This window comes from Ursus americanus, chromosome 34 (genome assembly GCF_024610735.1).
Source record: "Ursus americanus isolate L20-20 chromosome 34, mUrsAme1.1.p, whole genome shotgun sequence".
In the NCBI taxonomy this organism is placed as follows: Eukaryota; Metazoa; Chordata; class Mammalia; order Carnivora; family Ursidae; genus Ursus; species Ursus americanus.
The window spans coordinates 4,216,067-4,243,839 of record NC_142160.1 but is presented as its reverse complement, the minus strand read 5'-3'; the positions used below and the strand labels follow the sequence as shown (position 1 = coordinate 4,243,839).

The 27,773-nt window shown below is 48.1% G+C and overlaps 1 long non-coding RNA gene across 1 annotated transcript; it reads left to right on the top strand.

The window, feature by feature from the left end:
- Positions 1–416: 416 nt before the first annotated feature.
- On the top strand, positions 417–27,773 carry LOC123776509 (uncharacterized). The gene is made up of 6 exons (XR_006775377.2): positions 417–2,265; positions 4,123–4,301; positions 16,388–16,513; positions 17,194–17,512; positions 27,225–27,331; positions 27,564–27,773. It is a non-coding gene; the product is annotated as an uncharacterized LOC123776509 (long non-coding RNA).

Sequence of the window (27,773 nt, the reverse complement as noted above, 5' to 3'; positions counted from 1 at the left end):
TTTTTGGCACCAGCATCTGGACTTGATTATTTTAAATGAGGTTGTGGGGCGCTGGCGTCCCCCCTCGATGGAGCTGCTACTGCAGCCAGACCTGGTACCCCGAGATGATGCGGGAAATTAGCATGGGTTCCAAATACCTGGAAGCAAACGTGTCCTGTAATTCTCGGCTTTGTTGTGTCAGCGCCTTGTGTCTAAGGTTTTAGAACACCACCCTTCGTGCTTCATCAGCGATGATGGCTTTCATGCCGAGGATAAACTAACCCTGGAGCGTTTTATTTGCAGGGAATGTCTCAGCAGCGGAAGTGACCCTAACTAGGCTCTTCGATGAATATTTATTAAATGGATAAAAAAATAACTCCAAATAACCTGCCACTCATAATGTGGCTAGTGTGCTGTGGGCAGCTGTGTGGCTCCCCGCCAGCTTGGTCGCACGGGCTGCGCTGCCTTGGCGGCCCCAGTGGCCAGGAGTGTGAAGCCAGACAGTCTCCTGCCCCGCGCCATCTGCAGTCAGACAACAGTGGGTAAAATTGGGCTGTCACCCACTTTTCAGCAGCTGATATGTCCAGTTTTCTGATCTGGGGAATGTTTATATCTGCAAGTTTATTTTTCAGGATCAGAGTCTGGTTAAAAGAGAAAGAAAACAAGCTGTTTCACATCTGAAGAGCTTACCGACCGTCCATCTTCCCTCTTCTATGTTGTTTCAGAAACAATCACACGGCCACTTCTCGGGCACTTTCACCGAAGCCAAATTCCATGCACGCTTATGCCTCAAAGATGAATGGCTTGTTTTGATATTTGGAAGGAGCTTAACGACTTTTTGGGAAGAGATTCTGCACCAGGAAGAGCCGAATGCGGACCCTCGTTTGTGCACACGCACGCCAGGGTGACGCAGTTGGGTCCCGTGTATTTCTCTCCCCGTGTCTCAGCCTAACGTCAGCCAGGGGTGAAGAGTTCAGCGTCCGCAGCGTTGTGTCTCAAAGCTGCATCTCCCGTAAACCCCCACAGAATCGACTTACAGAGGAGAAAGCAGACACAGAGACTCTAACGGCTGGGGTGTCACCCAGACCTGCTCGTGATGCCCGGGACCCGCACTTGCTGCACCTTTCTGGCTGTCACGCAGCTAACCCAGGACGGACTAAACATTGTCCTGAAGGATAAAATCTCAGGAAACCAGTAATGTCCCAAAGGGCCCTTGAATCTGCCTTGACTTCTAACCCAACATGACTTTTCTTTGTTCCACTTGGCAACACGCTTTATGTCCCACTCACAAATTCTACTGCTAACTTTGGGATCATGTCCCCCTTCGAATTAGGGCATTTGTTTTTTCCCTTCGTGTATCGGAAATGGCTTCTATGAACCACAAAGTGAAGGAGACTAATTTATTTGTTACAGAATGGGTGTTTGTACCTTGGGAACACTACGGAGATTCCTGGGGCCTTGCTTCTGAATGACTTTTCTTCTGGCTTCTGCGCAGGCCAAGCAGACTCTCCCATGTTGAGAATGCAGGACTTTGGAGTCGGGAAGAGAGAATTCCAGTAACAGCCTCCCAGTTTCTTAGCCGTGTAGCCTGAGGCAACATTTTGAGCTTCAGCCCCCCACTCTGTGAAACGAGGTGGAAGCACCTGCTTCTCAGGGCTGCGTGGGGACCGCTCAGGGGCAGAGGCGATAGGATGCACTGAAGACGGCCAGTCCGGGTGGATGCCCACCGCGAGCGCTCACGGTCAGCTCTGATCGAGCGGATGCGTGCAGGTGTCTAGCCTGGTGCTGACTGGTTGTGTCTGAGTTGGGGCTCCCTCAGATGCAGGCCCAAAAATGAGGATGACAGTGACAGAAGTTTATTTGGGAGGCGATCCCCAGAGGCGCCTGCAGGGGAGGCCGAGGCACTGACATAGCTCCAGGGAACGGCATCCGTGAGGGCGTCTGTTTTGGCAGCTGGGGCTCAGTCCTGCTGGGGACCTCCCAGCTGACTGCTTGGCGAGTCCGAGGCTGGTTAGCGACCGTCACTCCTGCCCACTCTGGCTGCTCCAGCACGTCCTCGCCCACCCAGCGCAAGCTCTCGTGGCCACGGCGCTCGCCGGAGGGATCGTGGGTCTGCGGACGTGAGCTCCAAGGAAATGTGGCATCAGTAGTGTCTGCTACAAACGCTGTTACCGGTTTGCAAAAGAACTCGGCATTTATCGGGTACCTCAAGTGACACTGGTCACTCTCGGCACAGTGAGCAGGCCTGGTGTGCGGCTCAGGGTCAGCCCCGGACACAGACAGCAGGTGCTCACCTCCATCGGGCACTGCCCGGGGTTGCCGGGGACTGGGCTCCCTGCCACTGAGGCAGACCCTCAAGGAGCTGACAGCTGGGGGCGGCACGCTCTTCCTGGAAGGAGTAACCGGATGGCGCGTCTGTCCCGCACATTCGCCCTATCTTGCTTCTAGAATTCCGGCAGGCAAGCTCTCCTTGCCTGGTGCCACCCCTCCAGGACCCTTCTTTGGAAGAGAGGCCTCCAGGTGCTGACATGTGGCGTGAAAGCACCGGCCCCCCGCCAAGCACACTCCAGCAGGGCCACCAGCCCCCAAGTTCCCCTCACACACACTGCTGGCTCACGTCTTAGCACCCACTCTTCAGTGCGAACATAGACGAGTATTACCATCGTGGGGGAAACCAAAACAAGTGAGCACACAAAACAGACCATTCAAGTAAAAAATCACACACACACACACCACACACACACACCCCACACATACACCTGTTGTTGGATACCATCAGAGAGAGAAGAGAAAATTCTGCATCACGAATTTAGAATAACCATCAGAGGCCAAAAATAACCTAAATTAATTTTTTTACAAGTTCAGCAGGTGGAGTAAAAGATGAAATTAAGGATTTATTGGGCTAAAGGGGATGGAGACATGGAAAATACAGGGAAAATGTAAGAAAGGTAGAGAATCATTCTAGGAGGCACAATAATTAACAGAAGGTATAGAATAAAAGAACAGAGATGTATTTTTATTTTTTTAAGATCTTATTTTTAAGTAATCTCTACACCCAATGTGGGGCTCAAACCCACAACCCCGAGATGAAGAGTCAGCGTGCTCTACCCACTGAGCCAGCCAGGTGCCCTGGTAACATATTGTTAAATAAACTGAAAGCTTAGCTGCTCGTTAGGCATTGGACCTTCTACAGTGATTATTGGGTAAATGGATAAATAACCCAGACTTGTCCCTCCTCAAAAACCAGAGACATGAGTTTGCATATCAGGGAAGCCCATTGAACACCTCAGAGATTGAGCTTCAAAGACCTATGGAGAAGTACATCCTTACGCAACTTCACATATCGTAGCTAATTGAGTTTCCGAATTGTGTTTCAAAGTTAACCTGTTCAGTTCATAAATAAATAAGCATTCATAAAAGGTGGTGCCTTGAGCTGTGGTTCTAACTTTAAGAGGGCCGACACAGCCAACTTACAGAGGCTGAGTGAATCAGACTGAATCCCCATGGTTGTGAGTAAAGTCAGCCTCCAGTAAGAAACATCGTTAGAACTTAAAGTGAATGAATACAGTTGTCTATACCAAATAGTCTGAAAACTTGGACTATCTTGTGGCAAACATACTCTGGTCCCAAGGTTACAAGAAAACAGTGCATGGAATTATTAATACAACACCATCCATATATCTACTCTCTAGCTCGAGGTTTTTCTTTTTAAAAGCACCTGGTTAAGCAGATTCCCATTTTCTTGGGGTTTCTCATTAAACGCTTCTGCTTCAGCCAAATGTTTAGCCAAGGCTGAATTGGAGAATATGGGACTCTGAGTTCTCTACTTCCACCCAAGCACCAGAGAGAACCGAAATCCTAAACTCCCACAGAGGGAAAAACACGGATCCTCTATTGGGACAGGTGCCACTGATGTCTGCCAAGCAGCCCTTTCCCCTTTCTGGGGAGTTAGTAGAACCCAGGTCAGAGGCCTGCGGTGTGGCCCCTCCTGTGGGAGGAGTCATGACGGGGCCGCACGGTCCTGTAGGACGCCTTGGCCGGGTGCTGGACGGGGTGTGGTGCGACCTGGCTCTGAGCGAGGAAGCACAGGGGCGTACTTGCTGAGGTTGGCTTCATCTGACTGCTCTTCCCCTTGTGCCTCAGGATGTGAGGTTTGGAGCGGGTGCGACCATCTCATCCCGGTAAAGCGGACCACGGCTGACACGCTGGAGGTGGCGGGGTGGACTGCTGGAAGCCACCTGGGCCCTTGGTGAGCGTGGAGAGATGCCAGACCGACCTCAGGATTGCTTCCTTCCAGACCTCCCGCGAAGGGGACAATCAAGGTACTCCTGTCGTTCTCAGACGGATATTATGTTCTGGGGATTGGAACATGACACCCCAAACACGCCACCTGGGCATAGGGATTATTTCCGAGCTGAAGGCAATTGAGAAGCTGCAGATGCATGAAACCTCTGTGTCTTCCCCCTATCGTCCTCAAATAGGGCATGCATTTCCCTTTGTGAAGGTGTCCCCCGCTACCACACCAGCAGGGGGGGAACAGCATTTATGACTAGAGCTGGAGGTGGCACCAACATGAGCCCGCGTGAACAGAGCTTAGGAAATGACCCTGATCTTCCAGTACGTTCCTCCATGGTGCTACCATCCCATAATTTACTGCCACTGGAAGCCCAAACCTGTGTCCTCCGTCCAGCTGTGTCTGTACAGTGTATCACATATAAATCACATATATAATTTATCGTATATAAGCCTCCAGGTCTGTCCACCTCCTTGGGTGTTTACTTCTTTTCTATGAAGACCTTCGTGTACGTGCAAAAATTAAGATTAACATCAAATGAAGTTTGTGTGCCTTTTGTCCTGTTAATCTCTTCATTGGTTTAATTTGCAAAATGCAGTCCAAGAACATAAGAGGGTGGATGAAAAGTGTTTTTCTCCCCTATAGTCCCTTGCTACCCACATTATCTTCAAATACACATGCAAAGAATCAGAAACAATAGTAGCATAGGGCTTCTCAGCAGCAGTACGGGAAGCCAGGAGATAGCGGGAGGCTGTCTTTGCCGCCGGAAAGGCAGAATTCCCCTTCCCCTGGCCTCACCAGCCCTTCTGCTGCGTATCCAGTGGTATCTCATTGTGGTTTTCATTTGGACTTGTTGATACCAGTGAGCTGAGCGTCTGTTTATCCAGACTCATTGGCCGTGTGGGTTTCTTGTAGGAACCGTCCTGTAATGTTATATACTTTGTTGTCTCTTCCCTTTCTGATATGTGAGCTTTCTTTTGTATTCTGATACTGTTCGCTCATTCTCTGTGTTGCAAATAACTTCTCCCACTCTGTGATTCGGGCAGGTGAGGGTTTCCATTCTGGCTGTGTTGTCATCGAGACTGAACCCACTGCTGTGTGATCTGAGGCAAGCTGTTTGGGCTCCCCTCTTGTCTAATGGGGTGATATAGCCTGGGTCACAGGACGGTTGAGGGCATTAAGTGAAATAAAGCGTGTCAACAGGGTAGTCGATTAATGTATGGAGATAGCTTTCGTGTTGTTGTGACTCATGGATCCTCAGAGCGGGGGAAGCTTAGAGATCCCTGAGTCCACTGATCCCTGGATTAATGATACGTAGATAGCACTCCCCAGGACCGGGACAGTTTTCAGTTTTACACGTATTAGCTCATCCACTCTTCACAACAACTGTATGCAGAAGATACTATGGTTACCCCAGTTTTACGTATGAGAAAACCGAGAAACAGAGAGCCCGGGACACTTCCCCCAAGACATCTTGGAATGGGTAAATAAAACGAAGCTGCTGTTTCCGCTCCAGCCTCTGCTGGAAGGAGCACTCCCCACTGTCAGTTAAAAAAAAGGAATGTTGTTTAGAGTAGGCTTAGCCCGGCTTGTGGGAAGTCACTGGGATGGGGCTGATAAGCACCCCAGCCGCTGCAAGGACATCTTGAGTTCCTGAAGAATGGCTGGTGGGGACCGTCACCAAGGTGAGAGGAGCCATAGATCCAGACCTGGGGTGTCGGCCACAGTCCTGCCAACCCCACAATGCCCCGGGCAGCGTTCCTTGCCACTCTCCCCTAGGTTAGCAAGAAGCACCTTTGGAGGCTGTCAGGAGGGACCACCCCCTCTCCTTACACACAGCTGGCCACCTGCCGACTTTCCTCCTCGGCTTCCATCAGATTCTCAAGGAGGCTCATCCTCTCGGAGAAGGTTCATTTACCAAACACACCACCGGTCTGAATCGTAAGCTCCCCCGCAAAAACTGACAGATGTAACTTTTTATTTTTTTAACTTCTACCGTAAAGAGAGTTTCAGTGTCCCTAGCTTCTGGGACTCCTCGAGTGAGTTTTATCTGTGTGAATAAGAGAGTCAATAGGTGGTATAGGGAAAGGGAAAAAAATATCACGTGTTCCTGTACCCTCTTAGGTTCGGTGTCTGGGGCTCTGCATTTTAAATTGCTCACAAAAAAGTCCCCAAAAAATGAAAAAGCAAATTCACGAGAGAAAAAGGTTTATTTCATATCCATCCGAGAGGCCTTACAGAAATGAAATGAAAACCCCAAAGAAATGGTTAGGTCTGAGAACTCATATACCATTTTCAACAGAGAGCAACCGGTTGTGGAGACAAGACAAAGGGAAGGGGGTTTATGCTTCCAGGACAGTGGCCAGTTGTGGGAGGTCAATGTATGGGGGAAACCAGTGGAAGACAAGGGTCTTGGTAAAGGCCTGTTGTGCAGATCACGTCAGTGTTGCCCGTTGGTCTCTGCTGCTGCTGACGTTCTCTTCTTGGCACAAGCCGGGCACGTCATCACCCAAGTTTCGTGACCTGCTTCTAGGTGGAAAGGAGGTCAGAGAGCCTTTCCCGCATCTGCCGTTTCCCAAGTTCCTTTAGCTCAAAATAATCAATGTGCCAACGTGGCATGATTTAGGGCGGCATGTCCAGATCCCTTCAGTGGGGAGGGTCCCATGCTCTTCCCTCCACCCCCCTCCCCCCAGTCTCCCCTACCCCCACCCCGGGCAGGGCCATTACCTTTCATTAAGCAAGTGAACAGCCAGGAGATTTTTGCACGGGAGTGCTCTGGGGACTTGGATGAGCTTTGCTGCAGAACCCAAATGTGTGAGGCCCTGGCACGTGCGACCCTGGCTGGGGACTTTCCCAGTGTCAGCCCCTCTGGGGGGCTTTACCTAGCCCGCCAGGGACGGCTCCCTACAGCCACTAGGCGCCTTCCGTCACAGCTAGAGTTCAGGCTGCGCAGCCTTTTTCTAAATGTTTTTCTGGATAGCAATGCTTTCAAAGTTTACTTCTGCAGAAAGAGTTTTCTGAATTAAACCCACTTAGGTTAAAAATCCATTCAAGGTTTTAACAGAGCATGGTGAACAAATGCTGTTTTAATGCAGCGCTCATACTCCTATACAGTTACACGTAGGTGGGGAAACTGAACTCCTTTAATTTAATCCAGCGCCTGGCCCACCGCGCGCCAGGGTCCGGAGGGAGTTTGCTTAAGCAATCCTGTTCTCCCAAAGCCAAAACATAAGTAAATTAAAATTCTTTACTGATTTGGGGAAATTTTAACAGATCACATTTTCCTGGTGCTACTAGTTTCAAAAGGAGAGCGATGAATAAAATTGTGTGTATTTTACAAGCTAACAAAGTAATCTCCCTAACGCCGTTCTCATGTGTAAACAACAAGTGTGTGTGCCCACAGGGAGCAACCGAAGGGGGGGAGGCATCCTGTCTCTGCAGCGAGGTGAGATTCCTACTCTGCTAGGACCAGGGTTAAGGGTGACATTACAAGGTATTTTAAGAAACATTTTATGATAATAGAAGAAATACACCGCTCATCGTCTGAAAGCCTTTAAAGTATAGAAAAACACCAAGTACAAATCACCCTTAATCTTGCTGCACGGAAATAACAAATTATTATTAAGATGTGAAAGTAGTAACCTAATAGTGACAGATAGTTCAGGGAGTAGAGGGCAGTCTTTGTTTATTATTATTTTACTTATATATGTTTTAGCTCTGTGCCCAAGGTGGGGCTTGAACTCATGACCCTGAGACCAGGAGCCCCCTGCCGTGCCACTGAGCCAGCCCCAGAGCAGCAGTCGTTAAAGAAGAAATATTTGAAGATGGTCCACTTAACACTTAAGAACGAGGTCCTCGTAATAGTAACTTTGCATAGATAATGAATTTTCTGCATTTCTGCATCTTTCTAAATCGTCCTGTTTGTAACTACATTGCTCCTGAGTGACGCGAACAGCAGCAGTAAGAGTGATCAGTGTTTAATGAGCCCTCACAGTCTGTCGGGCACGAGTCCGATTCCCTCAAAAGCCGGGCAAAGCCTCCCATGACGACCAAACCATACTTTCATGACAAATAAACATAGTCATTAAGTCAAGATAAATGAGTAGGATATTCTGTTCAGTAAGATATTAGAAAATGTCTGGTGACTTCTGCATGGGACACCTGTCGGAGTAAAACAGAGGCCGTCTCTGGCTTTAGAGCCATTCTGCGTCAGTGATGCACCCTGGAGGGAGATGGAGCAGCAGAATTAGGACTCGAGGGACAGCAAAGTGGGACCCTCAGCATAAAATAAAATACTCCTACAGATACAGGCTTGAATTACAGGTCAGAAAGTGCCGGAAGCAGGAACAGCCCTTGCTCACAGATGAACCCCAGTGAACAAAGATGGAAGGAACCACCTCAGGCAGATAGCCAAGCAAGAACTGTTAGAGGCAAGGTCCTCCGGGGGGTGGGGAGGGACATCAGGAGGACGGGGGAGGCTCGAGGAGAAATGGGCTATTCATATTATCTCAAAATAGTCCCTCCTACTACTGACACTGCACGATGGGGACCCCGACGCACGGCCTGATGCAGGGGCCCCAGGGCATCCTCACAGAGGGTCAGACAGCCCGACACCGTGACCCCCAGAGGCGTCCTGCCCTGAGAAAGGCCGGCCAGCGTGGGGTGGTGCCCAGCTGCCAGTGTGCAACCTCCGTGTGATGGTGACGAGTGAGACAAGCCGGGTCAAGAGCCTCTCTCTGGAAACAAAGGGCCAGCGCTCTTCGGAAGCACATCAAGGCCACAGAGGACGAAGAGGCCTGAGCAGCGGCTTCCGCACCGAGGAGACTCAGGAGCCGAGCAGGCGAAGCATGAGGTGGGACCTGGACCAGGAGAAGGACAGGGATGGAAAACCGGCGAAGTCGGCGTCAGGCCTGCAGTGCCTTGCGCAGCCTCCTGTCCCCGCTGACGTCCTGGGCTGGGGCCTGCTGCCTGGGCACCTGCTAGCATGGGAGGAGCCCGGCCAGGGGCCCGCCATCCCAGCCATTCCGGAAGGCGACAATGATTTCGAAGTGCAACAGGAGGAAGAGAAGCAGTGGCTGCGGAGAGTCTGGGCGGCCTCCCTGCACCTGAGCCGTGCGCCCGGGGGTGTGCTCCGTGGCCTGGGGTGCCTCTGGGGCGGGGGAGCAGGCCCCGGAGGACTGGGGTTGGGCGTGTCTGGTCTCGTGCTGGGTGGGAGGTGCCGGGTGCGGGTGCCGCGAGCGCGGGCTCTGACTCACCAGGACAGGCATGTGACCAGAGCGTGGAACTGAGGAATCTGCAGCCACGCACGGGCAAGTCGTCGAAAACGTGCGGCGTGCACCATGTTCTCAGGCTCGCGTTGAGGGTTGCGGTGGGGGCCCCACAAGGAACACCCCTTCTCTTTTCCTGAGTTCTGAGCCAGTGGACAAATAAGACAGTCGGAGATCAAAATACCGGTTTACTCGGGTTACAGTTGGCTGGAGAAAAGGGTTTTTTCTTTCTTTCTGTTGACTTTCTCTTCATATCCTGGGGCCAGCCCCACCCGCAGGCAGATCTGAGGGGCCGCAGCCTTGGAGAAGGAGGGAGAGCCCGGTGACCAGATCTGGAAATCTGCAGAAGCCACAAATGAGCCAGGCTCCCTCTGCTCCCCCAGACAGCCATCAGAGACGGCCCGACCCTGGCACTGGCTGCCCTCAGTGGGGACAGTCCTCGCTCGTGCCGCAGGCTCGGAAGGCTGGGGAGAGAGGAGGAGGGTTTATCGGCAGCTTGTACCTACAGGACTAGCCGGAGTCCATGAATTGAGGTTATCAAGGGCGGGGGGCAGAGGGGACAGGGACAGGGTTTGGGGTTTTGCAAGATGACGGCTGCCGCGGCTGGATGGTGTGACCGCACAGCGGCGAGAATGCGCATCGTGCCGCCGCACTGCACGCTCCCACGGGGTCAGGATGGCACTCCTGATGCTGCAGGTGTTACCCTAACTCTTCAAAATTCTAAGTCAGACATGGAAGGAAGAGAGGTCCATGAATTATAACAACATGGCCACAAGCCCGTTACGACTTCCAAATCCGTGTTCTTCGAAAGAGAAAACGCCATCACCATGTCTAGATTTACGTCTGCTCCGTAGAGAAGTGGAGAACAGTCTCCAAAACTTCTAGTTGTTCCCTCTGCAAGGACGACAGCCCTGGGGTGTCTGGAATATACCTGGGAGCCTCCCTCCTTGCTCCAGGAACCAGTGAGAGGGAGCCACGAGGTCCCCAGCTGAGCAGGGCAGAGGGTCCTGAGACAGGGCCCGTGTCCAGGGCGAGGCTGGTGACCCGGGCCCAACGGAGGCTGCGTGCTGAGGTGGACAAGGCTCTGTGTCCTTGCCCGGGATCCATCCTGACTCGCTTAGACCCAGAGTGGCTCTGGGGTGGCTCCAGATGGAGACTGAACCTGTGACCTCTCCACATGAAGACGTCCGTGACACCCACTGCGCCATCTGGGGCTCATAAAACCACATTCTGTATCTGTTCTTGGCTCACAGGCTGCTCCCAAGCTGAAGGGTAATATTTGGGACCGCTCTGGGTTATTCGTGGGCTTTAATTCAGAACACATTTCCACAAAGAGAGGCAGAACAAAGCACAATAGCACTAAAGTTCAATTTACATTCTCAGTCAGTGAAACAAAATCGAAATAAAAAACAGTTGTGCGGGGCTCATTTATAACTAAACTATGGCTCCAAAAGCGCCTTCCCTATAATGTCATGGAATAAAGGACATTTTTAAACCACCAGCAAAAGAGCTTAAGTGACCAAAAAAGGAGAGGTGAAGACTTTCTATTAAGAAAAGTATTTTAAAATTAGAGCGGCGATGACAGCCTGCAATCTCTCTCCCAATTTGGCCGATGCAAGGTTATTTGAATCTTTCCTGACTTCAAGTCTTCTCCTGCGGGCAGTGGTCTCTTTGGGGGCCGTTCATCCCTGGGAAGCCCCGGGAAATGCCGGCTCGGGGAAGTGAGTGTGCTCCATGGCCCAGCCTTGCTCCTCCGAGACCATGGGGCGCTCTGCCATCACACCCCCATGACCTCCAGGCACTGATCTGCCCTCGTGAGTTATGTCTGGCTTGTTCTGCAAAACACGGCGGTGCTGCAGCGAGGAGCTAATGCGGGAAGCTCGCGTCCCCACGGGACGGGACGTGTTCTGAGCAGCTAGCGATAAGTGCGGGGCTGCCTGAGTTCCATATGAGACTGGGTCACACGCAGCTCAGCAGCAGCAGAGCCAGAAATAGACTCCTGTGTCCACGTCCTGCACGTTTCCCGCACGGCTGAGAAATGGGAACTCTTTGAAGAACGTGTATGAACCCTCATGGCAGTGGTCCCCTCAAGCTGCTGGCAGCCAGCTGTCCTCATCACCAGGCCTTGCCTTGTACCAAGTTTTCTCTAACACTGGGTCCCCCAGCTGGTTTATCTCTGCCTGTTTGTGTTTCTTTGATAGGCTTCTCTCCGCATGACACCCTTGCTACTTATTTCCACGCATGTTCCCACTGTGGTACCGTCGCCTTCCTAAGGCTGGGAAGCATCTCTCCTTCATCCTTGGCTCTCGGGTTTTCAGCCCAAGGCTTGCTGTGTAGTCAGGGGCTTGTTAAATGCTAGTGGGAAGAAAGAATGCTCCATCCGCACTAAATTCAATCACTTTTCAAATTAAGTTTTAAAAAGCGTTTTGTTTTCCTTTCGTTGTATATGAATACCTGCTGGTATTCCACTGGGTAGATATATTTAGATATTGTAGGAAATGCTTGGACTTAAAACCTGTACGTTAGCTACTCCCAGCCCCAAGTCACAACCCCTGCTCTTTTGCTCGCCCCTAGGGGAGTTTACGATAGCTCAGTCCTGCTTTCCCACACCCCCTTCCGGCTCAGTGGTCCATGGGGCCAGTTATGGCCAAAGTGGAAAGTATCTGGAAAGACCTGTGGGAGGGACCGCCCCCAGTGCCACGCTGTTCCCCTTCTTCTTCCACTGATGGAAGCCAGGTGGAGACAGGAGGCAGGCAGAGAGCGTGAATCTGAGACCCAATGCACCTAGTGGGGAGGAGCCGGGACATAAAAAGATCTAGGATTCTGGAGGGCATCATGGAGCAGCTGAGCCTAGGCTGGCCACTTCTACCCCCAGACTTCTTGTTGTGCAAGAAAATTAAGCCCTTCTTTATTGAAGCCATTTTTAGCCCAAAGGTGGCCTAGTGTCTTTCGAGTAATATCTCTGAAGCAAGAGGTCATGGAGCAGTTGCCCTGAGCAGAGCACTGTGGTGGTTTGACAGGAAGTACAGCTTGACTAAGCACATCAAGAAAGATGCTCTTTGGAATGTATAGGAAAGCCCTTTTGAGAGTACGGTCACATTCCCAGGTCTTAGTACATTTTGTTTTTTCTGCTATGACCTTCCAACATAAGGCTGTGTATATTTTTTTTCTGAACCATTATCAAATAGATTATAGTTTTCATGCCATTTGCTATGGAATACACCATCCTACACTTGCAAGGAATAAGGATTTTCTCCTCTGTCACCACGATAGCATGATCATAATTAATAATTCCCAAATCTAATCTAATTCCCAATCCATATCTAAATTTCCCCATCGTCCACCCCAAATGTCTCCTATAGTTGCTTTTTTAGAACCACGATCCAAGCATGGCATTATGTTTTTATCCCTGTCCCCTTATTTCTGTGTGACATTGTCTTGTTGGAGAGGCCAGGCCAGTTGTCATGAAAAGTGTCTGACTTTACAGATTTTCTCAGATTGTTTCCTACCAGTGTCATTCTGTGGCTCCTCTGTCCCCATATTTCCTGTTACTGGAGTTATATCGGAAGGTCTGATGAAATTTGAGTTAGAATATTTGGGGCAAGGACATGGTAGGAGATCCCCGTGGATATTTCTCATGATTTCTTCTCATCACATGAAGCCATGGGCCACCTCCCACACCCAGGCAAGCTTCCCGGCCATTGGTCTGGTGTCTCCTATCCCTGTCCAGAGCTGCACACTGTCCCCATACCTGGTCTGACGTGTCTCTTCGTGGTCCCATGCCTCCATGCGTCTGTGTGTACTATGTTCTATCCAGCGGTCCTCTCTCTCCTGCAGGCAGAGTCTATAGTAGCAGGCACAGTAGACATGGCCCTTGTGTGTGGGCAGGACCTGGGACTCGTTTCTGACCAGTAGAACACAGCACAGGTGAAGGGGTGCTGGGTCAGCCTCCAAGGACCAGCCTAAGAACCTTAGCATCTTTGGTACCCTAGGGCTCTGAGTCCCTGCTGATCCCTTATTGTCAGAACCACATGCTTCATTATCTCAGACTACACCAGGACCATTAATATTAGCCCCGCCAACTGAACCATACGTTCTTTGCAGGCAGGAGCCGCATTGAAATGCCGTACGTCCCGCATTCTAGGCACCATGTTGCATACATAGCAGGTATCACTGAACACCTGTTAGTAACAAAGGTAGTGATCATTATCTTCAGCAACCTGCAAGTGTACATCCACTACCATCCTGGCTGTCCAGATGTTGAGAGCTGTATCAGTACGTGTCTATATACAGAGCTAAATATGTTTATAATAAGGAGAGAAGTATAATAATATTTGGCTCTGCAAAAGAAAACACTGTTATTTGGAATTTCCTTTTATTTTTTTACTTCTTGGAAAAACAATACAAATGGAGTGAGTTAGTGACAATGTTTTCCAGATGTTCTCTCGATAAGAAAATAACAAATATAAACAAGAATCTTTTCTTATTTTTCCTGAGAAAATTCAAATGAAAGTTCAGTCTTGAACCAATTGACCTTGGCGCAAACTCACATTTCCCTCCCAAGCTTCAGACGCCAAGCCCAGGAAGGACTTGAGAAAGCTGTGAGTTGGTCAAGGCGCTGTAGGGTCCCCAGTCTAAGACCAAGTCCTCAGCACAGTGTTTCTTCCTTTACAAATCCCACTGAAATGAGAGGAAACTTATCTTTCAATGACAAATCCGTGGACTTGATAAAAAAACAGCCACAGGGTTTACCGGAGAATTGAAATATTGTCCCTAATCACAAACAAGAAGGTGGCAGCTGACATGGAGGCCAGTATGAATTGGAGTCACCATCTTTAGAGGTGCCTGGGTGGCTCAGTTGGTTAAGCGTCTGCCTTCAGCTCAGGTTGTGATCCCAGGATCCTGGGATCGAACCCTGAATAGGACTCCCTGCTCAGCTGGGAGTTTGCTTCTTCCTTTGCACCTCCCGCTGCTTGTGCTCTCTCTCTCTCTCAAATAAATAAATAAAATCTTAAAAAAAAAAGGAGTCACCATCTTTAGATCCAAGTGTATACTGCATCAATAAGACAAGAATGAGCTGCTATGAAAAAGGAGCAATCAAAGCAAAAATTGCTGGAAGTTTTAAAAATTTTGTGTATCTAAATTTATGTATAGGAATATTATAACTGAAAATTTCATTTGAAGTTTCAAATTGTTGATTTAACATAGACAAAGGGAATTATTTGTGGTCTGTAAGGTAAAACCTAGGATTTCACAAATTAGAGAAAACGTAAGAAAACTATCTAAAAATATGTAGAGAAGTCAAACATCTATTGGCTTCTCGGAAGAATAAAATAAAGTCAGTACACGGGTAGGAAACAATAAAAAAATAATGTAAGAAAATTTCCTAGAGATGAATATAAACTCAAGTTTTGAGATATAAAGAACCCACCAAGTGCCAAGAAGAAATATTTCAAAGACACTTATCTAGGTACAAGTAGGAGAAACTGCTAATATCAAGGATAAAGAGGAAACACCAAAACTTTGAAAGCGGGAACACAGTTTGTTTCATGAACAGTAAGAATTAGCCTGCGGGCTCTATCTGATGCTCCATCTGACACTTGAGGAAAAGGAAACAGTGCTTTCCTTCTCAGGGGAAATTATGTTGAACCTGGACTGTCATACCCACTCAAAATATCAACAAAGTATGAGGGAAAGTAAAGACAAAGTTGGGTTTTTGTTTGCAAGTAACAGGAGCCCCAGAGAGAGGGTCGGTGTCATGTAGGCTTGCTTCAGAGCCCAGTGAGGCATCAAGACCCCGTTCCCATCTGCCCATCTCTCCATTCCATCGTCATTAGCATCAGCCTCAATCTAAGACTTGCTCCCACAAGGGGGCCAAGTTTCCTCATTTACGTACATCAGAAGAGAACGAGGGGAAACTTGACTTCCAGGAGCAGAATATGAGCTCTTCAATTTCATTGGACTGACTCAGGTTGTTTGGGTCCTACGCAGTGTAACATGTGCTGATTGTCCTGGATTAATCCACCAGCTGGGAATGGGGGTTATTTACCCTGAGTCATGGGCTCTAAGCAGAAGAGGGGTAAATACCTGAACCAAACAGGTTTTCTTGGAGAGGAAGAAGGGAGCATGGATACTGGATTGCCAGGTAACAATGTCTGGCACACACTCTTGCAGCCCTTCTGAAAAAATTACTTGAGGACATGCTCCAAAACAATGGAAAAGCAGTCGGAGAAGGAGGACACACAGATCAAAGAATAATGGTAAGCCAAGACCCATAATGACATTAGAAGCACGTCTACGAGGAAATGGCTATCAAGTGGACTTCAGTTGTCGGATAAGGATTCCTGGAAAAGTGGAGGCATACATTGTTGGTTTTTAAAATAAAAGCGAATCTGGAACTGCAACTCCCAGTTTATTTCAGTGAAATACAGGAGTAAGAGGTAAAAAGAGGAGTGAAGGTAGTTCAAAGACAAAGGCAACAAAAACACTAGAGAGTTTGTCATGAAAGGTAAGAGTACACATATATACATTTATTCTCATAATTCTAAGAAGTCTATCTTGGCCAGAGCGGTAGTGGTGAAATTATGAATATGGAAAAATAACAGATAATTCCTCATTAGCAACCAAGGAAGAGCAGAGTGAGACAACGAGAAACCATTCCTTCCCCCATCGCTGTGGCCAACGTTTATTTTGATAATCCCGTTTTGGTAAAGGCAAAGGGAAATAGAATCTTGTAGAAGTATAAACATATGAACCGTTTACCAAGATCCCTCAAACATTCAAACACACGTGCACATTTAACTAGCAGTCCCCCTTCTGACAGAAATATTTGTGCCTGTTCACACAGATAAATATTGACAATGAGCCGTGCAGTATGACTGAGAACAGCAACCAGTGGTAAGGGTGGACGACCAAATGAAATGTGGAGTATCCGTACCTCAGAATCTTCTGTAACCCTCCGAAGCAGACTTTGGTGAGTTTTTTTTCCATAAAGGGTCAGATAGTAAAGATTGTAGGTTTGGGGTGCCATGTTCACAGTCTCTTTTGCAACTTCTCAACTCTGACATCAGAATGCAGAAGTAGCCAGAGGCAGTACTGAAATTAATGAGCATGGCAGTGTTTCAATAAAACTTTATTAAAAGAAGCAGCAGTGCAGGGGCACCTGACTGGCTCCGTCTGAAGAGCACGCAACCCGTGATCTCGGGGTCATGAGCTCCAGCCCCACGTTGGGTACAGAGATTATGAAAAAAAAAGAAGAAGAAAGGCAGAACAGCAGGCTGAACTTTACTACACATTGTCTGCCCTTTATGTTAAGGATTTCATTTGATCTCCATGTACTGATGTGAAAATGTCTCCATGATGCATTAGTTTTAAAAAAAATAAGTTGGAAAGCAATGTATTATACGATGCAGTTTTGAAAAATTATGTGTGAATTTACATGCATATGCCATCAATTCTCATTACTCATCATAGTTCCCGTTCTATGAAGTATTATCAAATACTGAACCAGTGCACATAAGAGAAATAGATTGAGGTTCCTGCGAGCCTCTGGTCATAACTACTCAATACATAATCTTGTTTTATGTGTGTTTCCATTCAGAGACATCTTACTTAATATATATTGTTGATTTGTGAATATTGCACTACTCACAGCCAGCAGGACCGCCACTCACACCCCAAGGACGCTTATCCAACACACGTGTTTTCTCCACGGGACCCATCACAGCCTTCCCGGGCTTAGGAGCACAAGACAACACTTCAGCACCATGCTTGGGGGGCTTTTCAGCGGAGAAATCACCAGCAAATGCCCAAGAATGAGAAAAACATGGCAGGAAGCAGACCACGTAAAGGACATTTGTATCTAGTATGAGTCAGAACGAGAGGCAGAGCGTCACCTGTTTGACCTCAGCTGGGGACGTGAGAATCAGATGACACATTTTTTGCACCTGCACCGATGTCCAAAAATGATGTTGTAAGTATCACAAGTATGGATGTTGGGGTCACGGATAAATTTTAGTTACTAGAAAGATTTGCAAATATGGAGCCCACGAATAGTGAGGATTATGTGCACGTATGTGTTTGCAAATGCAGAGGGAAAAGCTTTAGACAGAAACACTAGAGATAGGGGGTTCACTTCTGGGAAGGAAAGGGGTTTGGGGGACATGGGGAGGTGTTCAGTGTTCTCCACCTGCACTTCTGCAGTGTTTCAGTTTCTCATGGGCCCATGTACTTTTCTGGTATTCAAAACCTTTTAAAGATTTTAAAAAATAATTGAGAATATAGATAGCTTGCTGGTCAATATATTTAAAAATGAGGTTCAAATTAATTTTAAAATTTCAGCGAGTACCAAATGCAAGTCAGCTGATGGGTGGACAAACAGAGTGCGGTGTATCCGCCAAAGGGAACAGGAGTCAACAGTGATAGGAAATGGGTGCTGGTACGTGTGCAGCGTGGAGGACCTTGCAGACACTCTGCTAAGTTAAAGAAGCTGTTCGTAAATGACCACATATTGTAGGATTTCACTCATTTATTTGAAATTCTAGAATAGACTAATCCCTATAGGCAGAAAGTACGTTAGCGGTTGCCTAGTTTTGGGGGAAATAGGGATGAAAGGGTTTCTTTTAGGGGAGACCAGTTTTTTAATATTTCCATTGTGAGGGTGAACATACTAAAAGACATTGAGTGGTAGTCTTTATTTTTTTTATTTAATTTTTTTCAAGATTTTATTTATTAGAGAGAGCATGAGCAGGGTGGGGGGGGTGCGGCTGGGATAGAGGGAGAAGGAGAAGCAGGCTTCCCGCTCAGCGGGGAGCCCAATGCGGGGCTCCATACTAGGACCTCAAGGTCAGGATCCAAGCCAAAGGCAGACTCTTAACTGAGCCCCCAGGTGTCCCTGAGTCGTACAATTTAAATGAGTGAATTGTATAGCATATGAATTGTATCCTAACAAAGCTATTTAAAAAAATTTTTTTTCAGTGAGTTATTTCCCTCCAACTCAAATTTAACTTCTTGCATATTTTCCTCAGAGTCGTCTGTGTTCTTTTTTCTGATTTTATTTTCCTTTTTATTGATGTAACGAAGAGGAAGCATTAAAAGATTCTGGAAAGTCACAGACTGGAAAGAAGGAGGTGTTGGGTTTGCATGACAGAGTGTTAAAGGTGATCTTTATTTTCCACTCTGTGCCCCCTTTTTTGGATTATGCATGTTTCCCAAAATGAGCATTTATGAAACACACTGATATTTTTATTATAAAGGTGGGCACTTTCTTTGCCCTACTTTTACATTCAAAGATCACTCAGTAGGTAGATCTGACTTTCCCATGGCCCTTGTTTTGGATCTAATTCCAATTTCCAAATCAAAATCCTTACGTTTTTTTTTGAAATTTGTTTCTTTTCTGATTTGTCACTCTGGAATTAAAGAAAAAAGTTTCTGGGGCGCCTGGGTAGCACAGTCGTTAGGTGGCTGCCTTCGGCTCAGGGCGTGATCCTGGCATTCCAGGATCGAGTCCCACATCGGGCTCCTCCACTGGGAGCCTGCTTCTTCCTCTCCCACTCCCCCTGCTTGTGTTCCCTCTCTCGCTGGTTATCTTTCTGTCACATAAATAAATAAAAAGTCTTAAAAAAAAAAAAGAAAAGAAAAAAAGTTTCTGTGTGCTTCCCATAGTAAGACCTTCATGGTCCCAGAGTGAGTCATCACATTTCTGAATGGAGCAGACAAAATCTTTTTTTTTTTTTATTTTATTTATTTATTTATTTGACAGAGATAGAGACAGCCAGTGAGGAGGGAACACAGGCAGAGGGAGTGGGAGAGGAAGAAGCAGGCTCATAGCAGAGGAGCTTGATGTGGGGCTTGATCCCATAACGCTGGGATCACGCCCTGAGCCAAAGGAAGAAGCTTAACCGCTGTGCCACCCAGGCGCCCCGACAAAATCTTCTGAGGAAGCATCCTGACACTGTAATTCGGTAGTTGTCTTCACATGGGTTTGGAAAGTCTGGACTCAGTCAAGGCAACTAAGCTCCATTATTTACTAAAGACGGTGGGATCCCCTCTTGGGATTTGTGGGAGACTGATGACAGTGGCCCCAGTGAATCACAGGTCCCCATGTCCAGTGGTGCTGTGTCCTTTTGCCTTTCCCCATCTGGGTGTGGAGTCTGTTTCTCCACCCCAATCTCAGTTGGCCCTGTGATTTGCTCTGATCAGTAGATGGTCCCTTCCTTAGCAGTAACAGAATGCCAAATCCAGAGCCAAGAGAACTTGGATTCTTGCTGTCACCCTGGTGGAACCAGGAGACCATGCAGTCTAGCCTGAGTTGGACAGAAGGGAACTAAGGTGCCCTAGCCTGTAGCTAGCATGTGACAGTGAGGTCATCTGGGACCTACCTACCCAGGTAACCAGGAAAAACCAGGAGAGGACCTACCCACCCAGCCACAGAAACACGAACAATGAACCATTGCTGCTTTAAGCCATTAAACCACTTTGGGATGCTGTGTTTTACAATGGATAATGGATTCAGTATTTGAGGACCTAAAAGGAGTGAATTTTGGCCCATAAGTGAGGAAGGAAACTATAGCAGGCCAGGGCACTGCTAGTTTGAGAGGTAGTGGAGATATCCTTCCATACAAATTCCTATTTGCTTAAGGAAACCTGAGTTTGTTTCTGTTCTTTCCAAAAAATAAGCCCTAAGTAACACCTAAATTAGTATCAGGAGTGGGGTAAATGTAGACAGTGGGTTCAAGATGGCCACAAACTCTTTGATACTTCACCAGAAGAGTATTCTTTGATAGTCCATCACCAAGAGTGTGACAGTTGTGAAGCTACATCAAGTCCAGGCATAGCCTTTAAGACCGGTAGACATTATCTTACCATCTTGCAGCCCTGAGCCGCCATGTATGTCTGACTCCCCTGAGGCCGTGGAGCTACGAAAAACCCAAACTCTGTGAAGATGTCCCAGAGAGGAAGACACCATGTAAAAAGAAAGGGCAAGAAAGGCTCACGAGCAGCATGGAGACATGCTGTGTAGAGAAGGCATGTGGAAGGAAATGCCAAGCCTCAGGCACCCTTGTTGACCCTACATAGCTCAGAGACTGACTAACCAGTTGAGGTCTTCCAAAATTCCTGACCCACAATCATGAGCAAAATCAAATGGTTGTTTGAAAACCAATAGCTGTTTTTTAAATTGTTGTTTAAAATCAAATGGTTGGAGGCACGTGGCTGGCTCTGCCAGTAGAGCGTGTGACTCTTGATCTCAGGGTCATGAGTTCAAGCCCCATGCTGGGGGGTAGAGTTTACTTAAAAAATAAATAAATTTTTAAAAAAAGTCAAATGGTTGTTTTAAGCCACTAAGTGTTGGGGTGGTTTGTTATGTAGCAATAAGTAAGTGGAGAAAGTAACAGACCCTCGGGAACAGATGGCATCTAGTTCCCAAGAGATATGGGTCTATAGTTTTGTTTTCTTGTAATGTCTCTGTATTGTTTTAGTATTGTGGTGATGCTGGCCTCATAAATTTAGCTGAGAGTATTTCCTCCTTTTCAATTTTATGGATGACTGTGTATAGAATTGTTGTTATTTCTTCCTTAAACATTTTGTGGACTTCACCAACAAAGTCATCTGGTTTTGGCCTTTTCTTCGGGAGGAAAATTTCAACTATGATTTCAATTTCTTTAATAAATATAGGATCATTCAATTTATCTCTTTCCTTCAGAATGAGTTTTGATAGGTTTGTCTTTCAAGTAATCTGATGATCTCTGACCTTTTTTTTTTTTTTTTTAGATTTTATTTATTTATTTAACAGAGATAGAGACAGCCAGCGAGAGAGGGAACACAAGCAGGGGGAGTGGGAGAGGAAGAAGCAGGCTCACAGCAGAGGAGCCTGATGTGGGGCTCGATCCCATAACGCCGGGATCACGCCCTGAGCTGAAGGCAGCCGCTTAATGACTGCGCCCCCCAGGCGCCCCTGATCGGTGACTTTTAATCATGGTTTTTAGCCACACTTACTGTGATTGTCAGGCATCTTGCTCTTTGTTTCCTACTTGTCTCATAGGCTCTTTATTCCCTTTTCTGTCTTTTTTTGGGCTTCTTTAGGATTAATTGAATGTTTTTTATGATTCTACTTGATCTCTTTCATTGCCTAATGAGTTATAACTCTTTGTTTTGTTATGTTAGTCGTTGCTTTAGGGTTTATAGTATTCATCTTTAATTCGTCACAATGTCCTTACAAGTAACATTTCACTTCATGTCTAGTGTGAGAACTTTATAATACTACACTTCCGTTTTCCCTTCTTTCTTCTGTTTATTCTTTATTCGTTGTTGTCACATATTTTACTTCTACACATTTTTATTTTATTTTATTTATTTATTTGACAGAGAGACAGCCAGCGAGAGAGGGAACACAAGCAGGGGGAGTGGGAGAGGAAGAAGCAGGCTCTTAGTGGAGGAGCCTGATGTGGGGCTCGAACCCAGAATGCTGGGGTCATGCCCTGAGCCGAAGGCAGATGCTTAACCACTGCACTACCCAGGCGCCCCAACTACACATGTTTTAAACTCCACAAATTGTTCTGTCACATAGTCTTAGAGGAGCCCAGATGGTCTGATCCAAAGTCCATTCTCTTAATCTACATGCGAACAACAAAACAAGAAAACGGGTACCTTGGTGGCGCAGTTCGGTGAGTGTCTGACTTGGTTTCGGCTCATTTCATGATCTCAGGATGGTGAGATGGAGCCCTTTGTCAGGCTCTGTGCTCGGCGTGGAGTCTACTTGAGATTCTCTCTCTCTCTCCTGCCTCTCCCTCCATTCACACGTGCTCTCTAAATAAATAAAATCTTTTTAAAAAGCAACAAGAAAACAAACAAAAATTCTCTGCTCAAATTAGCCTTTGACAAGCTTCTAGTTACGGTTATGCTGGGGCTCCTGGGTGACTCAGTCGGTTAAGCGTCTGCCTTCAGCTCAGGTCACAATCCCAGAGACCTGGGATGGAGCCTCACGTTGGGCTCCCTGCTCAGTGGGGAGCCTGCTTCTCCCTCTGCTGCTCCCCCTGCTTGTGCTCTCTCGCTCGCTCTCTCTCTGTCAAGTAAATAAACAAAATCTTAAAAATAAAAAAAAAAAAAAGGAAAGGTTATGCTGGAAAATGTGAAATGCCTGCCTAAAATGCAACACAGTGAGGAAATGCGACTGCATGTCAGTACCAATTCTTCATGGTTTCAACAGTGCATGTTCATTTAAGCCCCAGAAAGTTCTCAAAGAGCTGCTGGGATAAAATTGATAGATTTACAGGGTAATGTTACTATAAACTATTTTTTTCGTGCAGAAAGTAAAAATGCCTAATGTAACCCAAGGCTTTGTGTTCTGTAATGAATCATAATTGCTTACACATATGGTACTCACGGTATGCTGGGCACCGTTCTGAGTGCTGTTCGTGTATTAATTTATTTAACCTTACCTCGCTGTTAAGTAGTCCATTTACAACAGGGCAGTGAGCATTGCTATATATGGCGATTCAGAAAATGCGTAACTCAAGAGTGCACTCAATTTTAAGGGTGATGTGCATCCTGTTGTATTACTTTGCTACGTGAGTTAGACGAAGATTTACCAAAACGGATTCAGTTTCCATCCCACGTGAATACTAAATTTCTTTCCCTCTTTGAAAAGAAAAACACTTTGTGTTTTATTATTTCAACAAGTTCTCAATCTTATTGTTTCAACTAGTCCCGATAAATTTTGGTTGTTACTGTTCATATCATTTTTATGATATGGCATCAGATCTCAAACAGATACTGACAAGAGCAGGGCTGGAATTTGTGGCATACTCCATTGTTTGTATAATCTACACCCCCTAAGAGATGAATAAATCATGCATTCCTGTGGAGCAGGGTAGAAGGATTTCCCATGTGCTCCGGCAAAGGAGCTCTGAGCACATCTGTGGAATGTCAGAGCCCTGGTTCAGGAGGTGAAGACCAATTGAAGTGTCAGCCCCACAGCTGGGGGCACCGGATCTCAGGGGAGGCGGTGGCAAAGGCCAGGTGAGACCAGGGAGTGGGCCAGTCTGGCCGTCCCACCCGTGAGGCCGCATGGAGGCGAGGATGTTTCTCCCTCCGCTCATAGGCAGGATGCAGTAAGCTCCACCCAGGCTCACAGTGTCTTCAGGAAGAGAAGAGACAAAGTCCGAACACAAAAACAAAACCAGGAACATTTGGGCCTGCTCAGGTGAGGAGCTGGACATTGAGTAGATATTTATTAAAAATGAATAAAACACGTAGTATTACAAATAGCAATACGTGGGAAGGAGAGACCATAGAGTGGCCGTGGGAGATAGCTGCGGTCGGCTACGAGAACAGGATTTCAGAGAAGGCGCCACTGAGAAGGGGCCATTTGAGGAGAACCTGGAGGAGGTGAGGAAGCAGGCTGTGCAGCCTCTCCAGAAGAGTGTTCCACGAGGCAGGGCCACAGCGCCCCAGCTGCTGAGGACGAAGGAAGCCAGTGAGGAAGGAGGACAGGGAGGGTTGTAGGAGCAGAGCGTACCTGGAGAGCAGATCACCCGAAATCTGTGAACCCTGGAGAGACGTCTGCTTCTTCTACAGATGGACACTGTTGCACAGGAAGTTGGATTCTAAGTGTGTCATCCTGGCTCCCAGCTCATTGCACTAATTCAGCTTTGAGTTGATGGCGGCTTGGACCATGGTAGAGGTTGTAAAACTGGGTTTGTTGGAGGCTATATTCTGAAGATAGAGCCAACATGTCTTCTGATGGATTTGACATGGGAGAAAATGAGGAGTGAGGGATGGCATAGAAGTCTCTGGCCTGAGTGATGCTTGCAGAGATGGCAAAGACTAGAAGGAGTAGGCCAGGGGAAAGGTCAGCAGCTGTGTCTGGGGCAGTTTAAGTTGGATGTTCCCCTGATAAATTCAAGTGGAAATGTTGGGCGTGTCGTTGGGCCTTTGACAGTGGTGTTTATGGGAAGGACCCAGCTGAGATACTCATTTACAAGTGTCAGTCTACAGTTGGCATTTACAGACGTGAGATGGCCTGCCATGCCCCAGGGAATGAGACATCCGACATTTAGAAGTTAGGGAGAGGAGAGGAAGCAGAGAAGGGGGTGAAAACAGAGTGGCCAGCATGGTCGAAGGAAACCAGGGGATGTTTAGGAAGCCAACGGAGAAAGTGTTCCCAAAAGGTGAAGGTCAAGGGCTACTGATAAAGAAGAGTAGGACTTATAATTGACCCTTGAGATCAGAACCACGGAAACCACAGAAGAGCCTGTCACGGGGAGCCCTTGTGGAGAGGTCATGGTGAAATCCTGCTAGAAGTGATTTCCAGGTCAGAGAAGACGGTAGAGCGAGGACATCGGAAAATTCTCTCCTCCATAAAGGCAATGAGAAAACTGGCAGAATTCTCAGAGTCAACTTTCTAAGAATGCCGGCAGCTAACCAAAGGCCCGTAGCGAGTCCTAAACGTCGGAAGCACTTTTGCGAGACAAGCAGCCCGGGCTCGCGCGGAGCAGAAGGACGGTGGAGTAGAACAGGAGCCCGTGGCGCTTTCATTGGTCCCTATTCTCATCCCCTGCCCTCCCGCATCGCAAAGTCTCAACCCCCAGCAGCCTGACCGCCACCAGGGAGGGCCCAGTGGAGGTGGAACTTCTCCAGAGCCCCCCGCCCAGAGACGTCATTATCTGACGAGTCCGGGGTTCCCTGGGAGGCCACGTGCGAGGTTGTCTTTGTGCGGCCTGGCCCGGAGCTCCTCCGGTGAGAGGAGAGGTGTGTTGAGAACATGTCGTGGTCACTGCCCCACTCCACACGTGCAGAGCCGCAGCAAGCGATAGGCTGCTGGGAAAGCTGGAGAAGGGGCTGTCCGTGGGGGCTTTGGAAAGCTCCTAGCTTGCTTTTGCTGCTCTGTGACTAATTTTGTCGCTTAGCGTGTCTTTGAGGCGTGTCTGTCAGTGTGTTCAGCTCTACCTCGCCGTCCTGCTCTGCCACGAGGGAGACACGTAGGTCCGTGTACGTGTTCTGCTAACATCACTGTTAACGTAACACATATGCTCTATGTTAATATGTTCGTGTGCTCCTAGGTGTGAGCTCACTTACACTTTCCCTATTGATCGATAGAGAGGCGATTTCTAAGTTTTTGTTGTGGAAACTAATGCCATGTGTAGTAGCGTCCGCTCGACAAAGGTGGCTCCCAACAGAGCAGGCCTCTGGGTTCCCGCGTCCTCACATGGTCCCCTCCCACCCACTCTGACTGGAACCAACACAACCACGGGGGCCGGGTGCTGGCGCTCTCAGCGGTCCCAGGACTCAGCTGACGGAGGACAGCCGCCTCCACCTCTGGGGCCTTCAGAGCTGGCCGCCATGTGAGAAGCCCAAAGCCCTTCTGCAGAGAGAGGCCACGAGCCGAGGCCCCGGAGAAGCACCTGCCCTGGAGATGGAGGCCTCGGAGGAGCACCGACGGGCCAGACGTGTGAGTGAAGAAGCCACGTTGGGTATTCTCACCCAGTGGAGCCCCCGAGTTCCACAGCCCGGGGGGAAACCATGCGTTTTTACACGACTGCGTGCTGGGTTTTGCCGTGCGGAAGCAGGGGAGTAAGGCTCTGTGATGAGCCACACGACCGCCTCCCCATCTCTCTGTACACGGAGATCCGAAGGGCTACGTCATAGGGCACACACCTCACATTTCAGTAAATCCCGGAGTTCCTCTCCAGAATGACCGGACACCACTCGACATCTGCACCTGCAAGGACTAGGCGTCCCCTTTCCTTCAGAGCGCTTGCCGGATCAAAAATGGGATTTCATTTCATCTTCCATTGCTCTGGTTACTAGTCAAGTATTTGTTTTTCTTTGTTTATTGACCATTTGGGTTAACTTTCCTATTAGCTGACTGTGGGAAGAAAGACCAAGAGGACGTCTTCTGGGTTTCTGGGTGCTTCCCTCCTGGTTGCCCTGCTGGGGCTACTTTCTGCCGCAAGCCCCCAGGGTGTCCCGGTACTGCTGGCCTTGGTTTGCAGCTCCCCGCAGCTGACAGACAGCTGCGAGGTACTTACCTGCCCACCTGGCATGTCTACACTGGCTCCCTTGTCATACGCTCAGGGGGACGTCCCCGATGCTGCCTGTCGGTCTCTGCGCCTCCTCAGAAGGATCCAGTCATGGTGGATTAGGGCCCCTGATGACCTCACCATAGTATGTATTATTTGAAAGGACCCTGTTTCCAAATAAGGTCACCTTCACAGGTACTGTGGGTTAGAACGTCCACATCTTTTGGGGGGCACAAGGCAACCCATAACGTACATCAAAACCAGCTCGCTGCAGGTGTCAGGCCCCCAGAAGTTTGAGCTCGTGAGAGATGGTGTCGCACAGGAGAGGAACTGGGTATCTGAGCGCCAGCGGGAAGGATGTGGTGGTTGATCCGCGGGGGATAGAGAGTCTGCATTAGCTTTTAAGACTGAGAAATAAATTATTTTTAAAGAGGATTTTGGAAGGTATTCTAAGCATGAAACTTGGGTGAACAAAAACCTTTGTAATATTGGTACTTTCATCCAATCATCCTATTGTAGTAACCATAGTGATAGAAATACATGTTGGTTTTATTGACTTTCCTTTTCAAAAAAGAAGGAACTATTATTTTTAACTGCCCTGTCAGGGAAAATATTCTGACCATATGTGTGGTATAATGGGAAATTTATATTTGGTCTTTGTCCCAGGTTCCTGGCACAGAGCTCCTAATTCCCTTGGAATCTCCTGAGTGATGAGTATCTTTTGTTTTTCATAAGGAGCCCTTCTCAGCCACACCTGAGTTCATGCTAATGAGGTGACTACGGGAGGGGGGCTGGTCCCCAGAAAGAGCAAGCCATGGGTAGGGGGGACGGGGGACGGGAGAAGGGCCAGAGATGGAGTTCCATCACCAGTGGCCAATGACTTAATCAATTGTGCCTATGTAACGAAGCCTCCATAAAGACCCTAAATGAAGGGGTCCAGAGAGCTTCCAAGTTGGGGAGCACACGGAATGTACCCCCCCACCTTACCCTGTGCCTCTCTTGCAGTCGGCTGTCCCTGAGTCGAATCCTTTATACTGAACTGGAAGTCGTCAGTAAAGCACTTTCCTGAGTTCTGGGAGCCGTTCTAGCAAACGATCAGAACTGAGGAGTCACGTGAGACAGAGGTGGGTACCCGGGGCGCCGGACCGGAGGCGCATCTGACGGGAGGCCGTGTGGTGGGAGCGAGCCCGTGTCCCGTGGGGTCTGGTGCTAACG